This window comes from Carassius carassius, chromosome 7 (assembly GCF_963082965.1).
Source record: "Carassius carassius chromosome 7, fCarCar2.1, whole genome shotgun sequence".
Lineage (NCBI taxonomy): Eukaryota > Metazoa > Chordata > Actinopteri > Cypriniformes > Cyprinidae > Carassius > Carassius carassius.
This window is the reverse complement of record NC_081761.1, coordinates 40017692-40041592: the sequence shown is the minus strand read 5'-3', so window position 1 is coordinate 40041592 and position 23901 is coordinate 40017692. Positions and strand designations below refer to the sequence as shown.

The window sequence follows — 23901 nt, the reverse complement described above, 5'->3', positions numbered from 1 at the left end:
ATGCATCTGTGAACGCAGTCCCGGACATCTGAATCCAGATCCAGATTTACGAAATTACATCAAATTTGACCAATCTATGTGGTTATGTAACAGAATGAATCATGTTTGAGCTGTGTTTAGTAGCTGTTAGACTAGTCCTGGTGGTTTATGTAACCGTGATGGTGCTGCTGTGGTTTGATGAACAGAAGTGAGTGTGTTCAGAGGTGAGCGTGACACTGTGGGAGGGTTTGTGAGGCTCTTCTCCACTAGTTAATGTGTAATCTGAGAGCAGAATAAAGCTGCTGCTGCTGCTCGCTGCCAGTGTTTAGTCTGAGCGTCCCGGAGCAGGAACCATGAGCTACGGTCTGTTCTTCTCTGCTGAAACATGGGCTCTGCTCATTCTGTTTGTGACACTTCTGTTCATGTAAGTGATGCTCTCTTCAACTGAAGAACTAGTTCTAGGTCTGGAATCTAAATAAGAATGAGTCAGTAAGTAATGAGTTCGAAGAATTACAGTCATCTTCTGTCAAAGGTCTAACAGTTTAAACACTCAAAGCAATCAGTAGCAAAATCTGCTGTTGTGAATGTCATAATATCTGTCTAAAAATCTGTTATTCATTTGGTTCTGATGTCATTTCCAGATATGGATCCTGGCCTCACGGTTACTTCAAGAAGCTGGGGATCCCGGGGCCCAAACCTCTGCCGTTCTTCGGAACCATGCTGGAATATAGAAAGGTGTGATATTGTGTTAAACTGAGCTTTGGACACATTTGGATGTTGATGATCTCCTGATTTTCCGTCAGTCTTCAGTTCAGATCTGCTCGCTTTATTGAAGGAATGTGATGTGAATCTGGATGTTGTTACTTCAGCTTCACTTCTTTTCATAGTCCTCTCACAGTGTTTCTTTGATGACTCTTTAGATTCATCTCTAAATGTGAACACATCTGTTATTTTCAGGGGTTTTACAACTTCGATATGGAGTGTTTCAAGAAGTACGGACGAGTCTGGGGGTGAGTGTGAGACTATGAAGCCTCACAGATCAGTCTCAAAGTAAAGAACATCTGACACAAATGAAACAGAACTGATTCACATGACGACAGTTAATACACTTAATGTCAAATATGACTGAAGGTTTAACACAGTCTTTATGAGATCATTGACAAGCTTCATAGGATCTGTAATGAAGACTCAGAGAACACAATGATGGTCATAACAAGATACTGAACGTCAATCAACTGTTCAAACTCTGGTGAAGTCATGATTATAATGAACTGAATGATTGTTCTCAATTTGATGTTAATATTGCTTGTGTTTTTGGCAGGATCTACGATGCGAGGCAGCCTGTTCTGTGCATCATGGACCTATCCATCATCAAAACCATCCTGGTTAAAGAATGCTACTCTCTCTTCACCAACAGAAGGGTAAAATCATCTTCATATGAAATTAAATCAGCCTCGTCAAAGACTGATTTGATCTGCATTGAATGTAGAGTGATGGACCTTGCTGATGGTCAAAAAGGAAAGGTTATGTTTGATTACAAACCAAGAAAATGCAAAAGTTTTGCAAGCAATTGTTTTCAATCACCGTGTCCACGCTGGAACAGTATGTGTTTGTGTTGTGGTTTCACCTGGGTTTGTTCTCTGAACCGGCAGAACTTACGTCTGAACGGGCCACTGTATGACGCCGTGTCCATCGTAGAAGACGACGACTGGAGGAGGATCCGCAGTGTCCTCTCGCCCTCCTTCACTAGCGGGAGGTTAAAGGAGGTGCGTGAGTCTGGAGTCACTCACACATACATAATAATGGCACAGATAAACTGTCAGTCACCTGTGTGTGATTAAGATGGCTTGAGTTGATGATGATGATATACTGGGGTTCCTCGCTCTAGATGTTCGGTATCATGAAGACTCATTCTCACACTCTGGTTGATAATCTGGGGAGAACAGCAACGCGAGGAGAAGCCATAGATGTTTAAGAGTGAGACGCACATTCAAGATTCTTACATAATATTACATATGGCCTGTTGTTATCTTAATATATAAGAACAGAGCTGCAATAATATCACTGTAATTACAGACCAAAGGTGTTCAGATGCCTCACCAATAACCTACAATAACCTATATACGGACTGATAATATTCATGGAGAACATTCACTATTTATAGAGAAAATAGGTTAAATGGTTATGAGATGATGATATTAGCTTTCTGTGGTCTGAATGTGTTCAGGTTCTTCGGGGCGTACAGTATGGATGTGGTGACCAGCACAGCGTTCAGCGTGGACATCGACTCCCTCAACAACCCTAAAGACCCATTTGTGACCAACATCAAGAAAATGCTGAAGTTTGACTTCCTGAACCCTCTGTTCTTGTTCACCGGTAAACAGCTCAACTAGTTCTGTCAGTTCAACAGTGTTTAGTGTAGGAAATGTTGTGACCCTTTTCAATGTCTTCCCCAGCTTTATTTCCTTTCATCATCCCTTTCCTGGACAAAATGAATTATGCCTTCTTCCCGACATCTGTGACCGATTTCTTCTACGCTGCCTTAAAGAAGATCAAGTCCGAAAGAGTGGCCAAGGACCACAAGAAGGTAGGACAAACACTTCACACGAACAACACGAAAGTCATGGGTTCAATTCCCAGGGATTGCATTATAACTGACAGAAGCATCTGCCAAATGCATGTGTGTAAATATAATCACATGCATCTTCCTGCAGAAGCGAGTGGACTTCCTGCAGCTGATGGTCGACTCTCAGACAGAAGGGAAAACTGAGCATGGAAGCAGCGAGGAACACACAGAGAAAGGTGAAGCATTTCAGGATGATCTTGTGCTGTATTTGAAGAAACATTCCTCACACGGTGTCCTGTGCAGGTCTGAGCGACCACGAGATCCTCTCACAGTCCATGATCTTCATCTTCGCCGGGTACGAGACCAGCAGCAGCACTCTGTCCTTCTTCTTCTACAATCTGGCAACCAACCCAGAGGCCATGAAGAAACTGCAGGAGGAGATCGACCAGACCTTCCCTAATAAGGTAGAGCTCGGAGAACTGAGTGAATCTGTACGTGAGAAGAGTTTAAGAGGTTAAGCTCTGAACTGTGTTGAAGGCTCCGGTGGACTATGAAGGCGTCATGAACATGGAGTATCTGGACGCGGCTCTGAATGAGTCTCAGCGGCTCTTCCCCGTTGGTGGTCGACTTGAGCGGGTCTGTAAGAAAACGGTGGACATCAACGGCCTCCTCATCCCTAAAGACATGGTGGTGATGATCCCCACATACGTCCTCCACAGAGACCCGGATTATTGGAGCGACCCGGAGAGCTTCAAACCTGAGAGGTCAGGAACCACAAAACACAGCGCTGTAGAGAACTAGAGCCAGATAAACACAGAGTTCACACTGAAACCTAGCATCTCAGTGCTCGTGTAAATGCTTCTGCTTCATTCCCAGGTTCACTAAAGACAACAAGGAGTCGATCGACCCCTACATGTACATGCCCTTCGGTCTGGGGCCCAGGAACTGCATCGGGATGAGGTTTGCTCAAGTGACCATGAAGCTGGCCATCGTGGAGATCCTGCAGAGGTTCGACGTCTCCGTGTGTGACCAGACTCAGGTGAGCAGACGGATCCTCCACACTGTCTCACAGGATGACTGCAGTCATTAACTCACGCTCACCTTCTCTTGCTCTTCACAGGTTCCTCTGGAGCTTGGCATCAGCGGTTTCCTTTCTTCCAAAGAGCCCATTAAACTCAAGCTCAAGCCTCGGAAGTTTTCCCTCTCAGAAGATATCTGTAACAACAACACATCGTAGAGCAGCTCCTGAACCACCGTTCATCTGCTGTTTGCTTCTCTTTCAGTCTAAGGAGGAGGTTTGATCTGTCTTTTAAAATAAAAGAATAGATGTAGTCTCTAGACTTCAGTGAAGAGCAGGATTCTCTGGTCTTTTTGACTCGGACTGAGGGTTCGGTAACATGCTTTACTTTTTAGACAGATTCTGCTGTCATCTGGGACTTTCTGAGAGTTGAAATGATGATGCCATAAGATTCATATTTAGGGGCTTTACTTTGTGATGATTGATAAAACAAATTAGATGAGGTTAACCTTGAAAGAAATGAAATGGAAATATGAAATGAAAGGTATCAAATCAATTAAAGTCTGCAGATACTGTACATATGTGATGTGTGTGTGATGTCTATTGCTGTATTCACTGTACAACACAACCTTACATTACGGGATTTGCTTGAAATGTGGATTGGTTTAAAGAGACTCTTTTTGATTATGAATCAGAATCAGAAAGAGCTTTATTGCCAAGTATGATTGTGCATACAAGGATTTTGTTTTAGCAACATAAGCTTCTAGTACACAGAGAAAACAACAACACACAGACAAAAACAAATATAATTGTAAATATAAATAGTAGGGATGCGCCAATACTGGCCAGATACTGAGCTCCTGTACTCGTACTCATTAAAATGCCCTGTTATCAAACGCAGATACCACACAGCATGTGATAAGTGCCATATTCAGACATAGAAACACAGACAACAGAACAACAGAGAGCAGAAAGGAGTTATTAGAGATTAAGGTTGTCAACGTAGAATATATATGCAATGAATATAATGTTAAACACTCAGTATTAATGTCTGTATAGCTGACGTGCTCAAGCTGATAAAGCAAGCTGAGTGGATTGAGCGCACAGTGGCAGAGATGCGTTTGCTTTCTCGAATGAATATCCAATTAATCACTGGAAAGTTTATAGCTCAGTCGGATATGTCAAAAAACAAGTAAAACAATGTAAAAGTTGCTTAATGGTAGGGAGGGAGAGAATTTAACCAAACATTTATTTCACAACTTCTACACTTTCAAACAATTCTAATACAATAATGACTCAAACAAAATTGACAATGGGATCAATCATTGTAACAAACAAGAAAAATATAAAAGTTTATCAACAACAGAGAAAATTGCATCATTGTAACACCACTGAACCACCATCAAGTCTTTCATCATCTTATAAAATTTAAAATCACCCCACACTCTTGCTTTTATCAGATTTTTACAAATAGGTACTTCACATCCTTCTGACCATTCAAATTTTATTCCTCCAGCATTTTTGCTTCTCCCACAATGACATTTTATCTTGTTTTTTGCAGCATTTCGATATCCAAGAATAAAACTCTGAACAGTAAAAATTTTATCTAACTTACCAAACAACAATGTAAGAAAATCTAATAAATAGCACAATCTTGTAAACTCCATAAAACAATGAAAAATTGTCTCTTTTTACCACAGAAAAGACATAGATACAAATATTAGGATTAATAGCATGCACAAAAGAACTGTGTAAAATTCCACTGTGACGAGTGGGCGGGACCGAGGGACATGGGAGCGAGGCCGGTGGAGTGATTGGAGATGAGCTACACCTGTTCGACCCGCCGGTCTCGAGGCCCACGGAGGAGATGGAAGGATATAAAACTGGAGCGACGACAGTGACGGACAAGAGAGGACCAGGCCTGGGCTTTTAGTTCTGTTTTGCTTTTATTTGCGCGCACCTGTCGTTTGTGAGGGGCTGTTTGTCATAGGTAGAGCTGAACTACTGTTTGATAAAACTTTATTTGTTATGCTTTCAAGCATGCAAAGCACAGCAGCCATTTTGAGTGTCCACTAGAGGTCTCACTTCCCCATATCGTCACCCCACTTCTCGAACTGCATTTCACACTAGCCTTTATCTGGAATAATCACTGTTCATTGCACACAACTGTCCCCACTCACATTGTTTGCACCTGTCTATATATACCCAGTTTGTTTCTGTCATTGTTATGGAGTCCTTGTCTCATGCAGAGGTGGAAAGTAACGAATTACATTTACTCGCGTTACTGTAATTGAGTAGCTTTTTTGTGTACTTCTACTTTTTTAAGTATTTTTTTTAATCTGTAATTTTACTTTTACTTAAGTATATTTTGTTTGAAGTATTGTACTTCGCTACATTTTAAAACACATTAATTACTGAGTAAAAAAAAAAATCGCTCCCTGGAAGGTATGGCAAACTGGCGCTAAAATCACAAGAAAGATGCAGACGGACAAAACAGGCGTTAGTGGTGCAGACACCGCTGAAAACGAAACCCCGTCATATTCTGAAGTTGAACTCAAGGAAATGAAGTGAACCCCTGGCCATATGTATGCTCTGTTATGCTGTGTATGCTGTGCTTGCCTAGGGAGACCAAACTAGCAGTTTATAAAATCTCGACAAGACATCAACCCCACGTAAGCATATAGAGGTGAGCTAAATAATTCCGTCATTGCATTCGTGGTTAAAATGATGCTTTGACATTTTAGCAAGAGGTTTTGCACAAATTAGCCAAAAAGACTGGTGTGGAGTGTGCGATATATATTGTCTGCGATAATATCATAATTGTTGTTTTAATGATGTACGCGCGCATTTAGAGTGTTCTTTCACTGTGTGATTCAGTCTGTTGAAATGCATTTAGAATGAAATCAATCAAAATCATTTAGAATCAAAATCACACAAAGAATACTGTCTTTTCCTCTAAAAATCATAATCACACACACACACACACACATATATATATATATATATAGATCAGTGGGGATTTCTTTAAGACTGCAAGGGAAGCTCAGCTTCCCCTCTAATGTAAAAAAAACCAACGGTCAAATATGTACTATTGTGTATTATGTATTGTGTTAATCAGCTACATGTCGGCTGACTCGATTTTCTTCTCATACATTCCCGTAGCGTCACTGTGCATTTCCCTGTTGAAGCCGAGCGTCCATTGACTTCGATGGGGCTGCTTTGAACAGTTTTTTTCAGTGCTCCGAAGCTAGACGGTCATTGGATAAATGCTGCGATTATGTCCCGCCCACGGACGCTCAGCGTCTCTGGAGGTGAATGAAGACTGGGCTTCCGCGTGATGATTGGAGGATCTGTCGATCTCCTTTTGACTGACAGCGGTCTGCACCATAAGAAGTCGGCGAAGCTGTTTCACGCTCAGTCCCATGATCGCGGATTTCTCAAGTGTATTCGAAAGACAAACTGCGGCAATATTTCTTGATATTTGTAAAATGCAGAACCACCACAAAATTAAATTGGTAACTAAGACAGATTGAAAATGTGCGCACACACACACACACACACACACACACACACACTATAGCCATCTAGTGGTTAAAGTGATTTATTACAATTTTTAAACTGAATTTCCCCAAAAATGGGCAAAAATCTTACATTAAACCTTATAAAATTATCCATGGTATCCCCATGTATGAAAGTTAGAAATCTGGGTCTTTTATGAAGTGAATTTTACCTGAAATGCTTTTTTCTTTTTTTGTAAAAAAAAAAAAGCCTATTTAAATAAATATTTATTTATTTATAGAAATGTAAAAGATTTAAATCCTCCAAAAACTGTACAAAGTTTAGTAAAAAAATAAATGAACAGAGTAAAATTATATTTGTAAAAAATTTAAATATTTTACTATTACAAAATGAAATGTTATTGTCTGGGGTCAAAAAGACCCCGAGTGTCACTACAAATGAAGACCATCAGAGGGTTATAATGTAGGCCGAAAATGAGCTTCCCCTCTTTGAAAGACCAGCAGCCGCCACTGATATATATATATATATATATAGATATTTTTTTTTTTTTTTTTTTTTTTTACAACAAGACAGTAAACTAAGAGACTTGCGTTTTAGACACCATATTGCCATTGTTTTTGCTCTATTCCTACAACAAAAATGTATTCCAAACACAGCCACCAAAGCAAAATTTTGCATCTCTGAGCAACATGACAGTGTTTCGTTTCTGAATGAATCAACTGTTTAAATGATTTGGTTCAATCGCAATGACTCACTTATTAACAGTGACTTGCTGACACATACTGGCCATTTTAATTTCACATTTAAAGTATCTTTTGATTTTTTTTTTTTTTATAATTAAGTTTTTATAATTTCAAATGAGTATTCAACATTTTATGTCTGCCATATCAAAACATTATTCATGCATTTGTAACTGCAGGTTAAATGCATTCTTGTCCTGCACTAAACAGTGTAATACATCTAAATGCCACGTCCGATGAAGCTTTTGCATTTCCTCTGTATTGAAAAGATGAGTTTGTTGATACTGATTTGCCAGATAACAGCCCAAATGTTTTATTATTCTAAATAACTGATTCCTTTAATTAAAAACAACTAGTTTGAGATTAATAGACCTATCCCAGGGGTGTCAAACTCAGTTCCTGGAGGGCCATAGCCCTAACCCTGCTCCAGCACACATATCATGTAGTTTTCAAATAAACCTAAATGATTAGATTAGCTGGATCAGGTGTGTTTAATTAGGGTTCAATCTAAACTGTGCAGGACTGTGGCCCTCCAGGAACTGAGTTTGACACCCTTGGTCTGTCCCATTTTTGACTCCCTCCCACTGGTTAAAATGTAACTAAGTAATTTTTACTCTGAGTACATTTTAAATGAGCTACTTTTTACTTTTACTTGAGTGGATTTTTTAGACTGGTACTTTTACTTGTACTTAAGTAAAATTTCATTAATGTAATGGTACTTTTACTTGAGTAGAATATTTTTGTACTCTTTCCACCTCTGGTCTCATGTCACCCAGTTATTTCGTGTTTCCTTGTCAATGTTCATGTTTCTTGTTTTGGACTGCTCACCTGGATTTTGACCTTTTCCTGGCTGGATATATGATTTTGGATTACCCTAATAAACACTGCTATTGGATCTAACTGTTTGTGTGTGTTCCGTGACAGAAGGACTCCATCACACCTAGATCCAGCGGTGTGGGATTTTGAATCCTTTCCCCAGCCACCATGTAGGAGCGGAGGAGGAGACTCCTGAAATTAACACCCTTTGTCAAAGGGTGTGTGAGGTGGGTGACCTGGCTCAAGTGTTTTGGAGCATGGCAGTAGGGCTGGATTATAATGATGCAGCATTGAAGGACTTTTTTAATTACTGCCTTGATGACCCTCTTCCTCAGTGGGAAATGAAGGGGCTTGAAATCCTGGACTTTTGGTGCTTCCCCAAATACCTACACCATCGTAATCTATGGGATACATCGGCCACACCCGTCTCCCCAAACACGATGGTCAACTCTACGCCTGTGCTTCCAGACACGATGGCCGACACTACGCCTGTGTCTCCAGAAAAGATGGCCACCAGCCCAGTGCCACTACCCAAGATGGCCGCCAGCCCAGCGCCACTGCACAAGGTGGCCACCAGCCCAGCGCCACTGCACAAGATGGCCGCCAGCCCAACGCCACTGTACAAGATGGCCACCAGTCCAGCTCCACTGTACAAGATGGCCACCAGCTCAGCGCCACAAAGTCAAGCCACAGTTGTCTTTATGAGCCCAGTCTAATCGCTACCAATCTTCCAGAACTTCATCACGTCTCAACAGACCATCCAGAATCTCATTACATCCTGTCTGTTGCACCCAGCAGTGTTCTGTCAGCCTGTTGTGTTGCTGTCAAGGAGACCGTTACTGCTGTGGAACCTCCAGAGGTGGCGGAAACTGCTGCAGAACCTTTGCAGGTGTCAGTAGTACCCATCCATGAACTCTCGTCTGGCCTGTGTTGGCTATGGAGGCAGTCTATGAACTCATTGCCTGTATTGTCACGGCCACAGAGACCATCCATGAACTCACCGCCTGCCCTGTCATGGTTATGGAGGCTGTTTGGTAACTCCCTAATCCCCTCATCATGACCACAGAGGGCGCCATTAACCTGTTCATGTTCTCTGTTTTAGTCCTACCTGACCAGACTTGCCCTCCTGTGCCATCAACTCCGCTCTGGAGGTCCTCTGCTCCACCCTGGTGGGCTTCTGTCTCAACTGCTCGGCTATGGTGGTCCTCTGATCCACCCTGGTGGGCTTCTGTGTCATCTACTCGGCTGTGGTGGTCCTTTGCTCTGCCCTGGTGGGCTTCTGTCTTGTCTTCTCGGCTGTGGTGGTCCTCTGCTCTGCCCTGGTGGGCTTCTGTCTCGTCTGCTCGGCTATGGTGGTCCTCTGATCCACCCTGGTGGGCTTCTGTGTCATCTACTCGGCTGTGGTGGTCCTTTGCTCTGCCCTGGTGGGCTTCTGTCTTGTCTGCTCGGCTGTGGTGGTCCTTTGCTCTGCCCTGGTGGGCTTCTGTCTCAACTGCTCGGCTATGGTGGTCCTCTGATCCACCCTGGTGGGCTTCTGTGTCATCTACTCGGCTGTGGTGGTCCTTTGCTCTGCCCTGGTGGGCTTCTGTCTTGTCTTCTCGGCTGTGGTGGTCCTTTGCTCTGCCCTGGTGGGCTTCTGTCTCGTCTGCTCGGCTATGGTGGTCCTCTGATCCACCCTGGTGGGCTTCTGTGTCATCTACTCGGCTGTGGTGGTCCTTTGCTCTGCCCTGGTGGGCTTCTGTCTCGTCTGCTCGGCTATGGTGGTCCTCCACTCCACCCTGGTGGGCTTCTGTCTCATCTGCTGGGCTGTGGTGTTCCTCGGCGCCACCATGGTGGGTTCCAGCTCAACCTGTGCCACACCGGCGGGTTCCAGTTCTGCCTGCTCCACCCTGGCTTTCTGCTCTGCTGGCTCTGCCCCGATCCCCGGCCACTCCACTTCCACACGGACCTGGCCCTCCGTCCCTCACCCTGATCCTCCACCATTCCATTCTGTGACAGAAGAGGATGACTGTTGTGTTGTAATGCTAAGATAGGAAGTCTGAGGTTTGTTTGATTTCTCTCGAATTGGAACTTGTTCATATGCTTGGTTATGAGAGAGCGATGTGTATTGCAAGTTAACAGGAGTGTGCTGAGGAAATTAAAGCTGTGTGCTGGGCATTCTGAGCTGACTTACTTGGTATGGTTTAGGAGTTGACATGTGGTTCAGTCTGTCAGCATCTTGTGTGACATGGCTTGTGGCAATCATGATGGGCAGTGCTGGCGGTATCATGAACTGTTTGTCATCACGGGAATCAGGCTCTGCTTTAACGAGAGGGAGACAATGAAATCTGGATCCAGAAAGACTGTCCACCTAGTCATTTGTGCGCTATTCAACAGTCTCCTGTGGAAATGCTGTGACATCCATCGCCATATTAATTTCTCCTGACTCAATCTCTAATGCAGCCACCTCCAGAATCTTAGCTTCTTTTGCTGCCGCTGCAACCTCCTTTTTATGCTGTAGAGATAACAGTTCAGATTCCAGTTTAGCCTTTTCCAGAAGTACTTCTTCCTCTCTTTGGACAAATGTTGTGCGTGGTCTTACTGTTTCCGCTTTAGCTCATGCTCTGGTTGCTGTCATACTTGCAGTAGACGATATTGAGCTCTTGGAAGAGGCAGATATTAATGACCTGGTTTCCAGCTGATTGAGTGAGACATTCGATGTGGTCTGCTATTGCTCCTCAGCTTTCTTTTTAACATTCATCTTCAGCCAGTTACGATTGATGAAATAACTGGATAGCTGTTTTTCTTATAAGTGCTGTGTTCTGCCCATCAAGCAGCCATTTTTTGAGAGATTGCATGCTCCTTTAATCTGTTTCTATTCATTGTGTAATGCCCTGGATACGCTTTGCTTCTAAGTTTATCATTTATATTTGGTATTGTATATACTTTGTGTTTGGATCTTGTTAATATTTATATATATTGAAAGCATGTTAACGGTTTCACGTGCATTATGAGTGCATTCAAAGGATCGCCATGTGATACCATGATAACTACTATAATTTAGCGATGTTAATGTAAAAAATTGTTTGTGTATTTTTTGTTTTTGACAGTATCAACTCTTCTATTTAAAAACTTTCAAGTTAAACATTTTAACACAGCTTCTGTACATTTTTTTTTTGCTGTTAGCCTCATTAATAGTTAGATCCTCTAAATTCTTTAACAGTTCCTTGAAGATCCTTGTTATTTGGAACACCTTCCCTTCACCATCACTTTTAAGGAGAGACTTTTCTTCTGTCATAAACATCTGTTTTAACCTCTTACATGTTTTAACCTCTTACATCACTATGCCATTTTTTTTTAATACTTCTAACAATTTTCCTTAACTCTTAATCAGTGTTGGGGTAGTTACTCAAAAAATGTAATTAGTTACTATTTACTAGTTACTTCTGTAAATTGTAATGAGATTGCTTTACTAGTTACTGCATTTGAAAAGTAACTTCACTACTTATTACTTTACTTTTTATTTTTCTCAACTCCTTTTTAATGGTTACATTTAATTGTATTCATCAAAAAGCATGTCTAAGTCATTTAATTCATAACACATACATTTTCACAGCAATTTATTAAAAGTTAAACAAAAATTACATGTTTAGGGCCCTATGAAATGTTTTATTTTTTCTTCACCATATGTTTTTTTTTATTTTTTAGCATGTGTAATTATTTAAATGCATCAAAACAACTTTATTTATTATTTTTTTCTTAAAATAGCCTTATGAAATGTTTTTTTCCCCTCAGAAATTCTGTTGTGTATTTACATTTTTCTGGTTATCAAATGAAGGCATAAAACAAAACAAATTTAGATTTTATTTGAAAGATAAATTGCATTTCTTTTTTCTTCTTCTGAGAAATATAATTTCAATCTGAGTATGAACAATAAACACAAACTATGCAGCATATAGTAAAAACAATTGCACAAATTGTCTTCAACAATACAGTGCAATAACAGTGCAAATGATTCACAAACTACACACAAAATGAGTGAGAAATATTCAGAGTGCAACAGAAAAAAATAGTGCAACTATCTTTATGAACTGTATAATTATATAATGATTTACTTAGTATATATAATATACATATTATAAATGATCGATTCGTTGGCTGTAATCTGTGTCAGAATCGATTTTACTGGGACATCGCCTAACGACCCAAGACATAAATCCCAGTGCTTTATCAGATGTGTTTCATCCTTGTTTTTGTTTTGTTTTATGTCAAAGTACTCTGTCTAGTGTTTTTTGTGCTTTTTCTGAGAGTTTTCTCATGCAAATGTGTTATTGTGTGTTTCATGCACTCACGACAGACTTTACTTTCACTTTGTTTTCGTTCATTTTCCAAAGCAATAGGCTATGTTAAGTAGTAGTTCAAAAGACTACTTACTGCTTTAATATGGGAGAGTTTAAACCTATCTGCGCACAGGGGTGGGACTAAGCGTCAACAATCATTTCTGTTTGGCTCAGAGGAACGAAAGCATTGGTTCCTTCTGATGAATCAATGTTGTCAAAATGCGATGACGTAATCACGTACACTACGGCGCCTCTGAATATCCATAATGAGTCTTTGAGGGTTAAGCACTAAGATCAATCGTTATCGGGAAACCCCAGCCAGAACTTTACACACAGGCAAACACGGCATGTGTAACGCAGGAAAGCGCGTTCCTATAGTCTAGTAAAGTAGTGTAGTTACCAATATTATTAGTGTAATGCGTTACTTTACTTCGTTACCCCAAAAAGTAATATAGTTACTGTAATCCATTACTTTGTAACTCGTTACCCCAACACTGCTCTTAATGCACCAACACACCTACAACACACAATTGACAAAACAGTTAATTTTACGTCTTAAAATCACACATCTTAAACTGAACTTCAACACACATTTTCAAATTACAATAATACCCTAACACATTACACTACATCTACCAAAACACTGCAAAAATGTCTCAAAATCAAAGCATTATTCCAAAAATCTAACACATATTCTCCTTCAACAGGAAGATTTACAATATCATAAAAACATTAACATCAAATGGAATTACAGAAACTGCATTATTTTAGGGGTCAGGTCTGACCATATACAACAGACAGTATATTGCATTGGTCATAAATTGTATTTACACTACAGTTTCTTTTTCTTTTTGGGTTTAGTAATTGCATGTATTTTGTTGATTTTGCAGCACAAATTCAGTGCAAAAATTGAATGACCCATCTCAGAGTAGCTTTATAGAATGAACGGTTTATGGGGGAACAAAGATTGAAACAGAACTGCTGCAGTAAAGGCTTTATTTGCAACAGGACATTAGAAAAGGAAAGAAAACAAAAATACAAGAAAAAATTCAATATAGCTGTCATTTAAATATAATTTATGTCATTATGTGAAAATACAAAATTTACAGAACCGAAAAAGCCACAGTAGAATAAAAAGTAAATAAATAAATTTCATATAATCTGGCCAAATTTCTACGTTTGGCCACATATTCTCATCCATATCACACCTGATATCTTCTCTGGCAAGGCATCTCGGGAAGTATCTTTTGGTATGCCTTATCCACTTCTGGCTTGTTCAGCTGTAATGTCTTGGCATGCAGCATCCATTGTATCCTGGAGCTCGGGACATTTGGCCCTGTGGAAAATGTCAAGACTCAGAATCTTCAATCTCAAGACTCAGAAAAACTCCTCAGCGGGGTTGAGGAAAAGGGAGTAAGGGCCAAGGAAAAGAGACATCATTGACTGACTGCTCTGGGAATAGTGGAAAGCACATTGTTCCATGTGATCACATATATCGGCAAGTGGTCTCCCACCTCTCCCCTTTCTATGGCACCAGTCTTTGGTACAGCCCACCTAGAAATGTTTAATGTTCTAGGAATGTTTTAAGGTAGTTTTATTTTAGTTCCCAGAATGTTCTGCTAAAAGTTATGATAACATTCTCTAAAAACATTCTACAAATGTCTATTGATAACATTGTTACAACATTATCCTCTAACATTCTAATAAAGCTTCCCATCACACTAGATGTGGATTGACATTGCTCAGAAGTCAAATGTAGGTTGAAAGTGAAAACCCAACCTCTGTTTGGTGTCAAACTCTAGCGTAAATACTCCAAAAACAGTATTACCAACTTCACTTATTATAAACAAGATTTATTTCTGTCATAAATGTAAAAAAGTTCTTATTGAGATTAACAGAGGTGTTGATGGTTTATTGAAAATAATAGTTTAGTTTGATGTCACCATTATGGTGATCGGTGCTAAGGCAGTATGACTCTTTCAGTTACGGTTCATTTAACTTCTGTAGCTATATTTGTTACAGCAAAAACAGTGAGAGACAAATGTCATCAGGTGGTGTTGGTTACTCACTAAAATATGTACTTTCCTCATGTAGTAATCTGATCAGCTTGTTTTATCTGGAGTTGAATCTATGCTATTAATTTAACATTAATGACTATAGCAGATGCAATGCATAAGATCAAACAAATTTATATCATATTTTGTCTGTTCTTTTTAAGTTACGTTGTTAATGAACCAGAGAAAGCTTAGACACACAGAGACCTCAAGAATAAGTGTATGAATCTCAACAATGGTGACATGCTTCATGCCGCAATGCATTCTGGGTGCCATGGATGAGTTTTGTGTGATGTACCCAGAATACATTGCAGCATGTAGCATGTCACCATTGTTGAGATTCATACACTGAATCTTGATGTTTCTGTGACAAAGAACAATATTTTCTTCAAACCCTTGAAATTATCTGCTTTAAATTCAGCTGGGTCTCAGGCTGTTGAGCCATTAAGTTGCTTTAATAGATAATATGTAAATAACACCATACATTAGATTGGGTGAAAACAGTTATCCAGACCACATGTGTGATGATGTATTAATCATTAGCAAGCAACCAGTGTCGTCTAAGCACATATTCTCTTGCTGTTTTTGCCACAATAAAGATTACACCAGTTAAAAAACAACACTAACAAGCTAAGTGTCAAATTGAACAACTAAAGCCAACACTTACCACCATTATGGTGACATCAGACCAAACTATTACTTTTAAACATTAACATCAACATCTGTGTGTTATGCGATGTAATGCCTGTAATGCGCGCTCTCTTTCGCTCTATGTGTGTGTGAGAGAGAGAGCTGTGATAAAAACAAGTATGTGTTGATTAAGAATAAACATAATAAATTATTTTAACAGATCGTGAGTTCGTATCACAATGTGTGTGTGTGTGTGGGGGGGGGAGTGTTTGCATTTAATATGATGGTTGTATAAAAAGATTCTCAACTTATTAATAAACTGAGAATAAATAAAAAATTTATAAATTCCACATACATTATTTTAGGAGAGAAAGTCCTCCTCGTGAAAACACATGAGCATAAGAGGATTACAAAAATGTGTCATTTTTAAACTACATCAGTATTGCAAGCTCTTTATTTCTATCACTCTCCATCATCTAGGACCGGCCATATGTTTTCTTTTGGTAGACAAAGAAATATGCAGCTTGGAATTACACCCTTCATGAGAATTGTGATATTCATGGTTTGAGGTATAATATTCAATATGAAAACAAATATTTTGTCAGGTAATTTTCAGCAACGCTAACAATACCTGAAATCCAGCACACAGCCCCTTGAGAAAGAGATCGCCTTGGTCAGTCCAGCATCGAGAGTAATATCGCATGTTTTTTTTTTGTTTTTTTTATCCTTAAAATACTTTGGCACCATCTTGTGGTTTAGTCTTGTATTTTTTTGTCTTTAAAAAAAAAAATATCCATAAGATATTTTGGCGCCATCTTGTTGCTGTCTTTTTTTATTATCCGTTAGATGATGAAGCTAGATTAGCTGGCTAGACAGATAAGTTTCAGGTTAGTTTGCACCAATCCTGGGTTTTAGGTACCACATAAATGGCTTGGCTTTTAGTGGCAGTCATTGCCATAGTAACTCCACGGCTAACCTGCTGCGGGGCAGAATATGTTTTGGGTTAGAAATTTCAAAACTGAAGGTGGACCAATAAGATGTGAGAAGTGACACATGTCTGACACAAAGTCACTCCAAATTAAAGGACACTAATGCAAAATAAGTCTGGCTTTAATGATAATTACTGAGTAATTTTTAGGATTTATATAATTATTGTGATTCATATTATTATTATTATTATTATTATTATTATTTATCTTTTACACACAGGCAATTTTAGTTGAACAATTATTAAAAATTATTTATTTTAAATAAATATTAATGTATACAGATCATGTAATATAAATAAGCTGTAGTATCAAAAGATTGCATTATTTAAAAAATAAAAAATCTGAACTTACATGTTCGAGTCTCTATCATTATATATTTTCAAATGTATAAACTAAGTTAACAAGTTTCACTTGTCACTGCACTGATAGAGCAAGATTATTTATTTTATTTGTCCTCCTTCATTTTTCATATGTTTACATTTGTCACATTCTTCAATCTCTTAACCTTTAGCAAAACCTTTAACCTTTAGTTTTGAATCTCACTAGGTCCCTCACGAGAACTAAATCAAACTTGCTTTGTGTTGCAAGGCTCGTGATTGGCTGTTTGCCAGTGATGTCACACATTCATGTGCATGCGCTTCACAAACTCAGGATCTAAGCCTGAGTTGACAAAGAAAGCTGATGAACAGCATCATGGTACCAACAAAGCTGGATTGGAGAGGTTTGGTTTTATCTACTCAAAACTAATCCTGTAACTCTGAATTTGTTCAGCTACCATCATGATACTGGCCCCAGGTTGGCAAATTCGTCAATGATTCTGAACCTGAGATAATTTAAGGTATGTTTTCATATTTTATTTAGATCATACTTTTATTAAACAAAGAACATTGATTGTCAGGGGATAGAATCTCACCTGCGATGCTTGCAAACACAAATGTCTGAAAATTACACGATGGTTCAAGAGGTATTACAACCAGATCTAAGAGAGAGACCACTGATCGTTCAATTGCTTTGTGCGATTAATGTTTGTCTTCAGCCTCGATAGAGATTGCTTTTGTAATTTTGTTTCATAACCAATATAATTTTTAAGGTGATTTGTTTGTAACTGAATACTGAATACTGAATACAGAAGGGGACAAAATAAGTTTACCAGCTTATACCCCTTCCGCTAAGCTAGGAAAATCTATCCAATTGGTAAATAATTTTTGACAATTTTGAACCAATTGAAAGTTAATACGGACTTCTTAAGGCCACAGTGTACCCCCTGAACAAATTACCTACACCCTCCCCTGCCTTACAGATGCAAAGGAAAACTCATGTTCCCTTTATGCCAGACCTGGGCTCAAACCGAAAACCAGACATCAAGCTGTGACCACATGGATGAGGAGAGGGCTCTCTCAGGGTGATGATTACATCACAGAGTTCTGTTCTAGTGGCCCGAAATCTTATGGCTATTGCACTGCCAAAGGAAAAGTGTGCATGGAAGCTAAGGGTATAACGCTGAACCCTAGAAAATTCCTAAGCTATCCATTTTGATTAACTGATTGGTCTGGTTAACAGCTATGTGATTTCTCATGATGATACGCAAAACATCCTGGCTCATTCTGAAGACATTGTGAGGGATAAAAAGCATCTCACCCTGCACAACAAGTCAGTCAAGAAAAGGTTCAAAGTGGTGTATAATAAGCACAGACATTTACCTGATTTCAATACTGTTTCTTATGGCTACTGATTCGATGATGCATAGAGGGGTTCGGTTGCTTCTGAGTTTGACTTTAGACTTATTCATCCTTTCTCGTGTGTGATCAGTGGACCATCCAATAGTGCCAAGATAAAATGACTGGTGGAAAATGGTCTAAATATGATTTCTAAAAAAAAAATGGAAAACATTATTTATATTTAAAACTGTTGGCAACCTTTATACAATGACCTGCTTAAACTGTACAACATTAAATTTGTGGAAGGAATACCAACGTCTCTGAATGATGATCATTTACTACCTGCCAACAAAGTTAATCTTCTGATATTGGACGATATGATGAGCGAGGCTTGAACGGTTGAAAAAGTCTTCACGCAATTTGTACACCACCATAATAGTGCAAAATGTATTCGTTCAAGATAAATCAAGCAGAACCATCAGCTTGAACACAAATTATTATTTTTTTTTTTAAACCCTTTGATGCTAACCCCTGTGATGCCTTACAGATACCTTATGAAAGACTATAAAGCAAAAACACTGGAACAATATCGGCTCAAAACAGTGTTGCTTTCTGATTTCCAAGTGTACCTCCCGAAAAAAAAGAAGAATCTGATCATTCATTATGTCCACCAAGCTTTGTAAGCATCTACCTCTGCTATAGATGCTACACAAACTACTCCTAATCAGTGGTCTTATTTTACAGTTGTTGTCCGACTAACTCATTTTAGCACTCTGTGAAGTAGCGCTAAACATCCTTTATGGTATGATAACTATCAACCGACAGCAGTACCAAAAACTGAAAAGGAGAAAATCGGAAATTAAATTTCTCGCCAATAAGAAAATCGGTATAGCCACCAGGAAGATTTCTTTTACCACTTTCTTCTTTCTACCATCCTGAATCACCATGTTAGACATATGATACAGTTTTTTGGTGTTTCTTTTGTAAAATTGCAAGTTAATTGTTTTAGACTATTCAGTAAAAACCAGAATAAGCTGTGATTTATCTCTTTTTTAAATAACATTAAGAATCTTTTTATTTCAACTTGGAGTCTAATAAATGTTAAACAGGAAGAATAAAATAATAGCTTATAAACTGGACTTATTTTGAATATGCTTCCTATCCTATTTTAAATAGGCCTAGTCTAACGAATAAAAAAGCAAACATTTGTAAATGAAATCATTTTAATGTACACTTCAATTATATCTAATATATTTGAGGATAAATGATGAGGAAATATCTCTAAAACTCTCAAATGAAGTCATAGAGTTTCCATTGTTGGCTGTTGGGAGCATTATTTACTGTAAACTCATCAAATTAAAATGAAAAGAAACAAATACAATTTTAAATACTTTTGTTTCGAAATAAATAAAGCAGAATTTTATATTTTGTTCTAACAGGTACTTATGGAACCGGAACAAGAAGAAAATTAGCATATTTGCCCAGAAGGAATTCGTTTTTAAGGCCTGATTTGACAATAACAGCCTAGATTATTGTTTGATTATAGTAAAAAACAAACAAACAAAACAAAAACACTAGAAATGTTGCAATTAACTAAATTAATCAGGAAATGCTTTATGACACATTCACACACAATGTTTTTGCTTGTTTGCATAGAAAAACAATGTAAAAATAGTGCATTAGAATGGAAAAAGGCGTTTTGTGGCCCCCAAGTGAGTTTTGCCAAAAAAAATATCTTTATTAACAGACTCAATTGCTCTCTCTTTGCCCTTATTAACATATCTTTATCTTTATTTTTAATTTTACTATCTGTGTACTGTTGTTGTCACAGAGTCTGCACTATAAGTTTTTTCTGTCACCAAAAATAAATTCCTTGTGTGTGCAATTGCAATAAATCTTTTTCTGATTCTGACAAATAGAAGGATTCAACCATAGACTGAATAAAAACAGGGTTAAACGGGGCTAAGGGCCCACCTTAAGAAAAAAATTTGCTATTCACTGCGCCTAATTGTGTGTGTATATATATACACACACACACACACACACACACACGTTGTATTGAAAATCAATGGAGCAAAATATTTTGTGGGGATAAATCATTGAAGTCGGTTATTTTGTTTAAAAGTCTTATAAATATATGAGGTGGCAAGAGGGGCCTTTTACCACATGGTTTGTTGTTTTTTGTTGTTTTTTTTAATAATGTCGAAGTTAATACTTGTTCAAAACTATCTCTTTAGCAAAGTTTGTACTATTTTCTGCTTATTTTGAAAAATAAAAGAATACATTTTTGTTCAATAAATATACTCAAATATACAATAAATATATATTATTATCTTAAACAAAACTGAAAATCATAAAGAAGACCTTCTCAAAATATATTCATTAATTTTAGCGATTCTTATGTAAATCTACAACATTCAAAATTATAAAATATTGGATCAAGTAAGCACAGATCAACTTTGTGCTACTCAGCGTGATCGTGTCAAGGATCAGACAAATATACACGTGCGTTTGTGCGCCATCTAGTGGTTTAGATGAAAACAATATTAAAGGAGCCTTTTACCCCGGGGTTGCCTTTAGCCCCGTTGTATCCTACTTTTTTCCCTTTACACTTTATACAAAGAAAGAACTTAGAGAGTGGTTCAAATAAATTTAATCTGAAACAGGATGGGACGGACAATGGTCCTACACATGGCCGTTGCTAGCGGGGCAAAAGGTGGTGTCATTTCTAGGTGCCCGGGCTTGAAATGTCCCTCCTTCCGGAACACGTTTTCAAGGGGGCCCACCTCAACAACCTGCATTGGGCCCCGGATACCCCGTCTACAAGTCCTGGTCCATTTTTATTTCCCCTTTAGTTCTTCATTCCCCGAGATCCAATAGGAAAATATTCCAAAAAATGTAAAAATATTCCTTTTTTTGGCATTTCACTTGAGGATACAATGGAATAATCAGGTCTTGTAGGATTAGAGCCTGTAAACTTATTGACACTTTATCTTTGATTGCTACACCACAGTTTATGAACCAGACCTCTGAAACTGTCTCAGGAATGATATGTTAATGATGACCCAGAAGCATTACTATTACATAACTAAATGTGCACTAAACTGATAGAAAATTACTGAGATTGCTGCCCTCTGAACGATGATAATGACTGATCATAAACATCACACATGATACAGATAACTCTGTGATTGACTCTGTGATCAAGCATTCCTCATGCTATGGAGCAGAACTGCAGTGAACTCACACTCTTTTTCACAGGTTTAGATTTGTACTTTTCTTTCCTTTTTGTTTGTTTTGTTTAGTTTTTTGATATAGGTTTCCCAGGGTTTGAAGCAGGTGTCCCTTTTGTTTCCTACCATCAATGTCAGTTCAAATGGACAATATTTTATGAATTAAATGAAAAATCTTATTTTAAAAACTATGTCTGTAATGTGCTCTGTGAATGTTTTGTTAACCTTCCCATTGAGTTTTTAAATGTTTTAGAAATGTTTCTCCTGGTGATGTGAAAGTTAAGGGAATTCTTCATTGTGCAAACATTAGGGGAATGTAACTTTCGATGTTCTTCTGAAAGTTCCGAAAGAAGTAACATTTAAAAACATTAGTCCAACAAATAATGTTTCAAAAATAAAACAGTCTTTGAATGATGTAGAAATGTTTTTTTTACTTACATTTTTAGAACATTATACATTCTAAACAAACGTAATTTTTATGTTACTGGAAGTACGTTTGTTTGTAGCTTTGAGGAAACCTTGCCGGAACATTAGTCAGAGGACAGCTGAGGATACAGCGCTCATATCTCATTTCACTGCTGAACATGTGTAACAGTCAAGCTATCGGCCTCTTATCACAGATCATAAGCATCCCTCCCTCAATTTATCAAGATAATTTTTCCCTTCTTCCATTAATGGAATATCTCAACAAAACTAACCATTCACTTTATGATCACTTTCCGTTTATACAAATATGACAGTTTGCTAACAGTTATTTTAACTGTACAAAAATATAAATTGCTTTATAGTGCTTTATATTGCAAACTAGTATTTTTATATTATTTTAATTCATATATTTAATTTTAGTTTGTAGCACATATATTTTTTTATTACATGCATTCACAGAAAAAAACTTCTGTGTTGCAAAATATGTTGGACATTCATTAACTAATTATCAGCTAAACAGTAAAAAAATAAAATAATAATAGTGTTGTAATAATAAAACCTTCATATTCATCCGGAAGAAGGAGGCGGTAACCGGCGGACAATCAAACAAAGACTTTAATAACAAAATAAAGACAAAACAGCGAATCAGCCCCTCACGGACGACTGATGCGCACAAATAAAAACCAAAACGTAAATAAAGGCCAGGCCTGGTCCTCTCTCGTCCTTCACTGTCGTCGCTCCAGTTTTATATCCTTCCATCTCCTCCGTGGGACTCGAGACCGGTGGTGGGTCGCAGGTGTCGCTCATTTCCCAATCACTCCACCGGCCTCGCTCGTTCCCACATCCCTGGGCCCCGCCCCACTCATCACAAGTGTGTTTTAATGTTTGTATATTCACTAATTCTTATGTGCAAGAACTGCAATGTAAATATATTTATATTTTTAAGTACCCCATAATTAGCATAGCATTGTAGGTGACATTTCATGTGTGGCAGATCGGAGGAGTGTCTGGGAAACCTGTTTGGAAACAGTCATTATTTAGGTCAGATTACAGTTGTTGCATGTATGACATATAGGTCACCTGTATCGTCTAACAGGTCGTTTCCCACATTCCCAGGAGAACATGCCCAGACCTGCCCCGGGAACAACTGCGTGCTCATAAACACGCAACCTGAGAGCCGTAAAACACAAGCCGTTCACTCCTCCTCCCTCATTCTTCTGAACAGAGTGGGAAATAATTTCCTCAATGAGGGCCGGTGTCAGTGGACTCTGGTTTCTGTTTGCACAATCAAATACAGTTTAGAGAGAAAAACAGAGCATCTAAAACACAGTCCCAGGATCACACTGCTGGATTCTATGATTAATGGAAAAATGTGAACCCCTGAATATGCTGTTTACATACGGCTAAAGCAAATGAGTTATGAAATGAATTCATGTACACATGCTAATCTTATCAAGCTCACTCTATAGAGTAAGTACACAACACCATGATGTCATGTGTGTGTCAAAACCTCATCGCTGTCAGTGACTGATTGACAGAAGCTGAAAACATGACCATTATCCAAGAAAGAGGAGCTACACACTAAAACACACACTAATTTGGTTTAAAAAGACTCATGCTAAATATGCCACACTCCTCATTCAGGTTAAAGAGATTAAAAAAAACATTTTATTACAGCAATGCACCTATGAACACAGTCCAGAACATCCAACAGATCCAAACATCACAGCTTCTGCACTGTGAAAATACTGGAGGAAAACTGGTCAGATGCTGCTTCAGGAGACATGATGTTTCTTAGTTATATTTGCATAATACTTACTTACATTCATTTGATAAATTACATTTGAATGATAGCCACACTGACATTTACGAAATTACATCAAATTTGACCAATCTATGTGGTTATGTAACAGAATGAATCATGTTTGAGCTGTGTTTAGTAGCTGTTAGACTA

At 38.4% G+C, this 23901-nt stretch overlaps 1 pseudogene; it reads left to right on the top strand.

Moving 5' to 3' along the window:
* The first annotated feature begins 247 nt into the window (after window positions 1–247).
* Window positions 248–4144, top strand: LOC132144202 (cytochrome P450 3A30-like; annotated as a pseudogene).
* The last annotated feature ends 19757 nt before the right edge of the window (window positions 4145–23901 follow it).